Source organism: Lepisosteus oculatus, unplaced genomic scaffold (genome assembly GCF_040954835.1).
Source record: "Lepisosteus oculatus isolate fLepOcu1 unplaced genomic scaffold, fLepOcu1.hap2 HAP2_SCAFFOLD_198, whole genome shotgun sequence".
NCBI lineage: Eukaryota > Metazoa > Chordata > Actinopteri > Semionotiformes > Lepisosteidae > Lepisosteus > Lepisosteus oculatus.
The window spans coordinates 155,040-163,624 of NW_027167738.1; the positions used below are offsets into that span (position 1 = coordinate 155,040).

General features: G+C 43.1%; 2 non-coding genes across 2 annotated transcripts; both read right to left on the reverse strand.

Annotated features, from left to right (window-relative positions):
* Positions 1-4,753: 4,753 nt before the first annotated feature.
* trnag-gcc (transfer RNA glycine (anticodon GCC)) lies at positions 4,754-4,824 on the reverse strand. The gene has a single exon. It is a non-coding gene; the product is annotated as a tRNA-Gly (tRNA).
* A 1,695-nt stretch (positions 4,825-6,519) lies between these two features.
* Positions 6,520-6,601, reverse strand: trnas-uga (transfer RNA serine (anticodon UGA)). The gene has a single exon. It is a non-coding gene; the product is annotated as a tRNA-Ser (tRNA).
* Positions 6,602-8,585: the final 1,984 nt, after the last annotated feature.

Below are 8,585 nucleotides of genomic sequence, written 5' to 3' on the forward strand. Positions count from 1 at the left end.
GAGAGTAGCTCAAGCTTTCAGCACCTTTATCTGACTGCATGTATGCAGACTCTGCTCAGAATCCCCTGTAAGATTCTCCTTCAATTCCGTTTTGCAGTGCTTTAGCTCTTTCAAAAGGCTTCGCTTTGCTAGTCACAATCCAAGGCTCATGACAGCATTTGAAAACATTCGTAACTGCGTTGGCCGGGAATCGAACCTGGGTTAACTGCTTTGAAGGCAGCTATGCGCAACACTGGCTCGCTCCAGAATAAATCTCGCGTCGAGGGCATATTTTTTTCCATTTTACCGTGAGTCGGGCTCAGCTGCACAGAGGAGAGAGCAGAGCAATGAGGTCACGGGGACAGGGGAGTCACACGCTGGCGGTTTGAATACGCGGAAGATCACTGAGGGATCCACAGTATATGGACCCTCCGTGCGCCATCAGTCCGCACTCCGGACTCTGAATCCTGCCATCCGAGTTAAGATCTCGGCGGAACCTGAGGCGCAGTTCCTTCTTAAAACGTAATCTGGTGAGCATTTCTAGAATCGTACTTGTATAGATGCAGCCTTTAATGTGTTGCTAGGTTAAAATTGATGACTTCTTGTATTTCAGTAGGCAACTGCCCTCTTGATTTCGGATTTAATTTCTTTATTACAGGGGCGCTTTTATGAAGACAGAGTCATGTTCAGGTACTTTGCTTGATGGAGGAAGCTCATTTCGGACTCTGTGATCTGCTCACCTGGAAAGGTCTGCTATACTACTACAAGAGAGAAGTAGAGTCTGGAAGAAGGGACAATTTTATGATGCTTTGGAAGATAATGTTTTTTTTTTCTTATACTGAAAATGAAAGGTAGTTGTTTCTATATGGACTCAGTCTTTGGAATTTGTATATATATATTTCAGTGATCCCTCAGCCATTCCTTCTGTATTGTAATTCAATTTCTCTTTTAAAATTCCTTCCCCACTTCTAGGACCTGCAGTTGCTGAACTCCACAATGGCTTCTATTGGAAAGTCTGTGACTGAGACCAAGTGTTCACTTTTTTATGAAACCATTATTTATTTAGGAGCAATGAGCAATTCTTATATAAATGCAATAAAATCATTATGCTCAAACTATGAGAGAGAAAATTAAGGATAATTTAAGAAATCAGTCTTAGCTTGTTTCTATACACAGATGGTATTATTTATTTTCAAAGGAAACCCGCGAGGATTCCCCTGGTGTGCAAGATGTGCCTGAATACTCTTGATCAGCTTCCTGCTCACTTGAAGAGGGCGTGTATGAAGCACGCCACGGCAGAAAACATCAGGATGGCCTCTCAACAGGCGAGGGAGGACATGATGAATCACCTGAAGAACGGGGTCATCGTGGATTACCACAGAATAGAGATCGTGTCTGGTGAGGCAAACAGGATAGTGGTTGTAAGACTGCTAGAGTCCTTGGGCCTTTTTGTACATGGGAAGCCTGAAGACACATTGGCAAGGTGAGATATTTTTAATCTGTAAGGCTTCTGTAGTTTCTTTTTGAAATCATTGTTACAACATATTATGTAAAAGCATGTTGAAAAGAATCTACCTGCATTCCAGCGGCCCTGAGCAAGAGGCCACAGTCCAGGAGGAAGAGATGCCAGAGGCTGCTCTAGAAACTGAAACAGAAGCGGATAAGGAAGGGGAAGATGTGAGCTCTGAAGAACTCTATCAGCAGTAAGACTTTTTATTTTTCAGATGTATCTATTTTTTACTAAAATTCTAATTTGTCTTATAGGTCTAAAATGTTTAAACCGGTGTTTTATATCCTTACAGGCCCTGAGTAGTTAAAAAGTATCAGCAGGCCGGAAGAGAGTGGCCCAAGCTGGACTCTATAGAAAGCACTCCCTGGATGCTCCTCTCCTGATTGGATTCAAACAGTACCTTACCAAGGATCTGGGAGTGGCAAATTATTCTCAGGAGGTATTTATTTTTTAAAGGCATTTAAAATTAAGCAATGGTATCTTCATTGTAAATGTTTTTATTTCTTAGCTTAAAATTCACCCATGTGAAATGATGTCAGCCATAAACATCATGACTCTATATTTCCTACCTGAATCTATTCTACTTAAATTATTACATTATACACAATTTGAGTTCATTTTAAAAAGTAAAAGGTAATGAAAGGAATGCATTTTCATAAGAAAGATAATACCGATATGCATGTGATAATCTTCCTTATATCATGTAGTGCATCATTTGGACACTTTGTGGGCTTCAAATACAAAGAAAATCATGTTCTATGGTACAAGATAAATACAAAACTTAAGCTTTTATTTTAATTAGATTTGTTTATAAAGCATAAGCAATCATTTATTACATCGCTTCTTGAATTAAATCTTTTGACAAGAGGTAAGACTTCTGTTACATTTAAACCCATGTTTAGCTGTGTTTTTTAGATTTAACTGAACCAATTTCTGTGTGTGCTAATGTCCTTGAATTCTGACAACATCACACTAAATTACATGATATAAAACAGCTAATGTTTCTAGAGATAAAGTTTCTGAGATGCTTCTAATTACTTTTTATTACCAGGGACAGTTTAATTCACCTTGTACAGTACTGTAAGACCAAGATGCTTTTTTTAAAAGTTATTTAACATTTTATAGAACTTTGTCTACTATGGCAACATGATGTGCTTGGTGAAACTTGGAAAAATACTGCTTGGCCACTTATCTTAAGATAAAGATAGGATAAAGGTTTATCTTTTGCACCTACCTGACCCCCAGGGAAGGCCAATGCTTTCTAAGTTGATGGTTCCCTACAGTAGACTGTACTTTAATTTCAAAGGTAATGTATATTGACCCAAATCAGTTTTGGAATCCAATCTACTGACGAGATGGAGCACATCCTTTTTTCAGGATTTTAGCATCATACGTTTGGTATATTTAGTCCCTAATGCTGAAAGAAATGATCATAGAACATTTGGACACTTTGTGGGCTTGAAATACAAAGCAAATCATGTTCTATGGTACAAGATAAATACAAAACTTAAGCTTTTATTTTAATTAGATTTGTTTATAAAGCATAAGCAATCATTTATTACATTAATATATGTAAAAATAACATTTTAGCATCATACGTTTAGTATATTTAGTCCCTAATGCTGAAAGAAATGATCATAGAACATGACATCTAACCTTACCTGCGGTGTTTTTAATCCCTATTGCTCAATGCACGGTGAAAGCATTCCATACATGTGTCTGACAATGAGGAATAGGCCCCTGAGACAGTCATTTGCCTGTTTCACAAATGATCGTATTTTACTAGAGATTCTGTTTGGGATTCAGATGTGCATTCGGACAGCAATCCCTTTCAAGAAATGATACGTTCTGGATGAGGTCAAAGGTGCTGGAACACTGTATCTAGGATGTGTTTGCAGAGACTGTGTGTCTCCTGCTTCAACGCAGTGATAAACAGATGTGCTCCTTTAATTTATTGGTACATGCCCAGGGCAGTAAGCAGTCTGAGGATTTATTTCCAGATGGCATAGAGCAGTGAAGCAGTGAAGTAGTGCAAAACAATGGATCATTATATTATTAGAATCTATTCTACTTAAATTATTACATTATACTCAATTTGAGTTCATTTTAAAAAGTAAAAGGTAATGAAAGGAATGCATTTTCATAAGAAAGATAATACCGATATGCATGTGATAATCTTCCTTATATCATGTAGTGCGTCATTTGGACACTTTGTGGGCTTGAAATACAAAGAAAATCATGTTCTATGGTACAAGATAAATACAAAACTTAAGCTTTTATTTTAATTAGATTTGTTTCTAAAGCATAAGCAATCATTTATTACATTAATATATGTGAAAATAACATTTTAGCATCATATGTTTAGTATATTTAGTCCCTAATGCCGAAAGAAATGATCATTTGTTTAACATGCACGGGTCTGTCTCAAAGGATGCAGTACTCCTGAAGGGTCTCAAACCCTACATTTCGGATGCCTAGCTGTATCCCTCACATGTGGCACCTCAGAATGACTTCTAACCTTACCTGTGGTGTATTCAGTCCCTATTGCTCAATGCACGGTGTACATACTGCATACATGTGTCTTGAGAATGAGGAATGGGCCCCTGAGACAGTCATTTGCCTGTTTCACAAACAGGGACCTGGCCCGTACAGGGCTCAAACCCGCGACCTTGGCGTTATTAGCACCACGCTCTAACCAACTGAGCTAACCAGCCTCACGACAGTGCTCCTCTCTGTGCTGCAAAAAATCAAACTCAGGGAATTTCTTTTGTCCTCCTTTGAATAGAAAGCCGTGTAATCAGTGTACGGGCTTTCTCGTGCAGTTTCATGGTTCTTGTAACCCAAATCCTACACTGGCCTGAAGTGCCCCCCCATTTCACAGCATTTTTCAGCTGATTTAAAATGTACCTAAAGGAGAAGCATTATTGAAGACCATCAATTACCAAGAGCTTTTGTCAAAGGTTTTGGTGGTCATTTTGAATGACCACAGAGCGCTGTGACCTCGGTTTTACATCTCATCCAAAAGACAGCGCCCTTTTACAACACAGCATCTCCGTCACTATACTGGGGCATTGGGACCCGCACAGACCTCAGGGTGAGCGCCCCCCCGCCGGCACCATTAACACCGCTTCCAGCTGGAAGCTTTGTTTTTCCCTGTAGCTCATCCAGGTACTGACCTGGCTCACACCTGCTTAGCTTCAGTGGGTTTTCAGTTGCGAGTTGCAAGGGGATGCAAGTGATGGAGCCGCTCGCTGCAAAAGCCACTGCATTGGCCGGGAATCGAACCCGAGCCTCCCGCGTGGCAGGCGAGAATTCTACCACTGAACCACCAATGCTCAGTGCCTGGGCCTTCAAAAAAGACGCTTTTTTGGTGCTCTGTGCAAAACGCGTCGACATCTGCTTCCAGCTGCAAAATGCCATTTGCGGACGCTGAAGAACTTATTTCTAAGGCAGCGGGTACAAGCGATTGGGCGTTTTAAAACCACCAGGAACAGCAAAGAGGCGCGCTTCTTTGCTTGAGCCGAAACACACCGACTGAAAGTGGACAACGTAGTCGGCAGGATTGGAACCTGTGCGGGGAGACCCCAATGGATTTCTAGTCCATTGCCTTAACCACTCAGCCACGACTACAGCAAGCCCCACTGCCGCTGCGTTCTTGCTACAATCTTACCTGGATCGCGAGGCGCCGGCGGAAGCCTATTTCAAAGTCGTTCTCCGTTTCAAAAAAACATTTCCAAAATACAAGCCTTGCAGACAGACACGCCTCAGAGGACTTAAGGGTGGCTTCATGTCGGAATGATAAAGTCTCCCCGTCCGGACATGAAAATGCCACTTTGTTACACACAAAAAAAGAATCAACAACAGAGAAATGCCCACAAGCATTTGAAAAGCCGCACCACGTCGCACTTGAAATAGCTCTTACATTAGTGGTAGACACAGGAATCGCCTTTTTATTTACGCTCTTACCAACGCGATGGAAAGCAAAACAAAGCAAAGCAGAGCAAAACAAAACGAACAAACGAAAACCCTCACGTCCTGCACTTGCATATAACCCCGTTACGTGCCCAAGCGGTATTGTACGTCATCCTAGCACTGCACCCCGGGTCGTACGGTATATGGGAACGAGCACACGCCACGAATCGTCTCGAATCACTCCCTACAGCTGTAAGGCGCCTTGAAGCGTGCACCCCCAACATTCTTCTTTGCGCATCTGTGAAAGGTAAACTCTTGAGCAAACTCTGAACCAGCTCTAAGGAAACTAATCCGATTAGACGTTACTTTGACTCATCTTCTTACGCTCAGTGCCGGATTGCTCAAACTCCAGCTAGGGTTAGGGTTAGCATTCCCACGCTACTTAGACACTTTGTTTACGCTCAGTGCTGGATTTTGGGAACTTCAGGACGAGTGGGAATTTTCTCCTATCTGTCCATTCTGTTTTGTTTTGGAGACTCTTGGCTGCCTATGTTGTTCAGTGCACCGTGAAGGAAACATTTTCCAAAACTGTGTCAGCTCAAAAGTTGTAAGAAAACCTCTCCAGGTGCTTTAACTCTCTTCATTTTTGTCATTTAATGTGACACTCGATGTATAACTGGAGCCTCACATATGCAAATGGTGAGGCTCCAGTTCGACACCCAGTTCCACACCACTTTACAGTATATGACAAAAGCATGGCAGACTGTGCCGGACCAGCTGGTAACTTCCGCTTATTTTGACCATATTAAACATTGGAAATCTTCCCACTTGCATTTGTGACACTTGATTTTGGCTCCACCTAAGACACTCTTAAATCTTCAAACACTTTTCTCTTCTCCCGCAACACACTTGTCTGTCGGCACTATGTGGCAGCGTTGCATGACAACCCATCTCACCACGGAAAGAAACCTAACAGCTTTGGTAAGAGAGTAGAATTACCTGAAGAACTGCTTTCCATGGAAGCAGGACCAAGCGATGTAGCATTTTTATAGTACCAGGAAAGGAGAAGCGGCACTTCGCCTTTGCCGCACAGGCACAAGGTGACATGCGGCAGACGCCGTAGTCGGCAGGATTCGAACCTGAGCGGGGAGTCCCCAATGGATTTCAAATCCATCGCCTTAACTACTCGGCCACGACTACAGCGAGCTCGCCGCCGCCGCATTCCTCCTATAATCTAACACGGAGTGCGAGGTGGCTGGGGAAACCTTTTTAAAGTCGCTCTCTGTTAAAAAAAAAACCTTTCACAAGATACATGCCGGCAGACAGACACGCCTCAGAGGGTTTAAGGCTGGCTTCACGTTCAAATGATAAAGTCTCCCCGTCCGGATGTCAAAATGCAACTTTGGCAGACAGAAAAAACATCAACAAACCACAAATGTGGACAAGGATTTTACAAGCTGCACCACACTGCACTTTCAAAAGCATTTACATTCGTGTTAGACGCAGGAATTGTCTTTGTTTTGCGCGCTTACGAACGCCATAGAAAACGAAACAAAACAAAAGCCCTCAGCTCCTGTACTTGATTATAACGCCGTTACGTGTCGAAGCAGGAATTTACGTCATCTTACCACTGCAACATGGGGAATAGAGGGAAATGAACACACGCTACGAATCGTCTCAATCACTCCCTAGAGTCGTAAGGCACATTGAAGGGTGCACCCCCATCATTAATCGTTGGGCCTCTGTAAAAGGAAAGCTGTTGAGCAGTCTTTGAAACAGCTCGGATGAAACACTTGATTGCTTCCATGTGCATCTGGAGCCCACTTCTTATTTTCACTTCACGCCGCCCAAAGCATTTCTAAAACAGGAGATTCGCGTTTGGGAATGCGCCCTGCCCTACAAATAAAACAGGTCTACGGGTCTGAAACCTGCTCCACGGAAAACAGTTCTGTTGCGCTTTTGATCAAAGGGAGATTCTCTGTTCTTACTTTTTGATTACATAACACCCAAAGGGGCTTCTTTGGAGCTGGATTCCAACCAGCATCCTAAAGTTTCTTGGCGGTATCCTTTACAGTCCTCTGTTCGGTCGACAAGGAACAGAAGGGGGCAGCTTTCCTCACACATACAGTGCAATGTACTGTAGTGTTCCCGTTCATTGAATTCGCAGTTCTGCATCAGACCTCTAACTCGTTTCCTTAGCTTGGATTTAAGCCACGAAGCAGGCTTCTACTGTATAAACGTCTAGAGGAATCACAAACTATTTGAGAGGCCATCATCCCAGGGGGAACTGACAAAGTCTATCCCTAAACACCTAGCGCAGTCTCTCGAGAGACTGTCAAAAATCGCTTTCTCCGTTTGTGCTGCAAGTAAGTGAAAACGCGGTCTCAACCCAGAGCCACTTGGCAGCAGTGGCACGTAAATACTGTTACTGCCACTGCTCGATACCGACGTTAGCCTACTATACCATGTTCAGCCACCGCTAGAAAATGTAAGGCTCTAGTACTGGAGCAAACAAAAGGAGGGCCAACGTCGAACGGGCACACATGTCAGACATGGAAACCGACAAGAGTGGGATTTGAACTCATACATGCAGAGCACAATGGATTAACAAGCCATCGCCTTAACCACTCAGCCACCTCGTGAACAGAACTGGGCTGTCCAGAAATGGGTTGGCGCGCTCCAGATGATCTTTTTCTTTTTTTTCCCTCGTACTCGAGGGTCCTTTTCCTGTTCCACATGCGATTTCAACATTTTCCTTGGGAGATGTCAAGCCAGCAAGCCACTGCTGTGGTTCAGTGGCCAGTGTGGAGTTCAGTGGCCCTGTTGTACACAGAAAGCACATTGAGCTCCTTGGACATGAAAAGTTCCAGATAAAAGCCATTTGTCATCCTTTCTCTTGGTGTCGATGTTGCTATTGTATGTAAAGGTGGCAACTTGCTCAGCGAGCAGGCGGAGCACACACCGAATGCAGATGTGTCTGAGTGGCGTGTCCAAGTGGCTGCAAAAGGACAATACTCCCGGGGTGCCGTGGCTTAGTTGGTTAAAGCGCTTGTCTCTTAAACAGGAGATCCTGGGTCCGAATCCCAGTGGTGCCTTCTTTGTTCTGTCTTCTCGAACAGAACTGGTCCTTACAGACAACCGCCTACGGCTAGACTTAATTAAATGCAAGTATTCATTTCCTGTC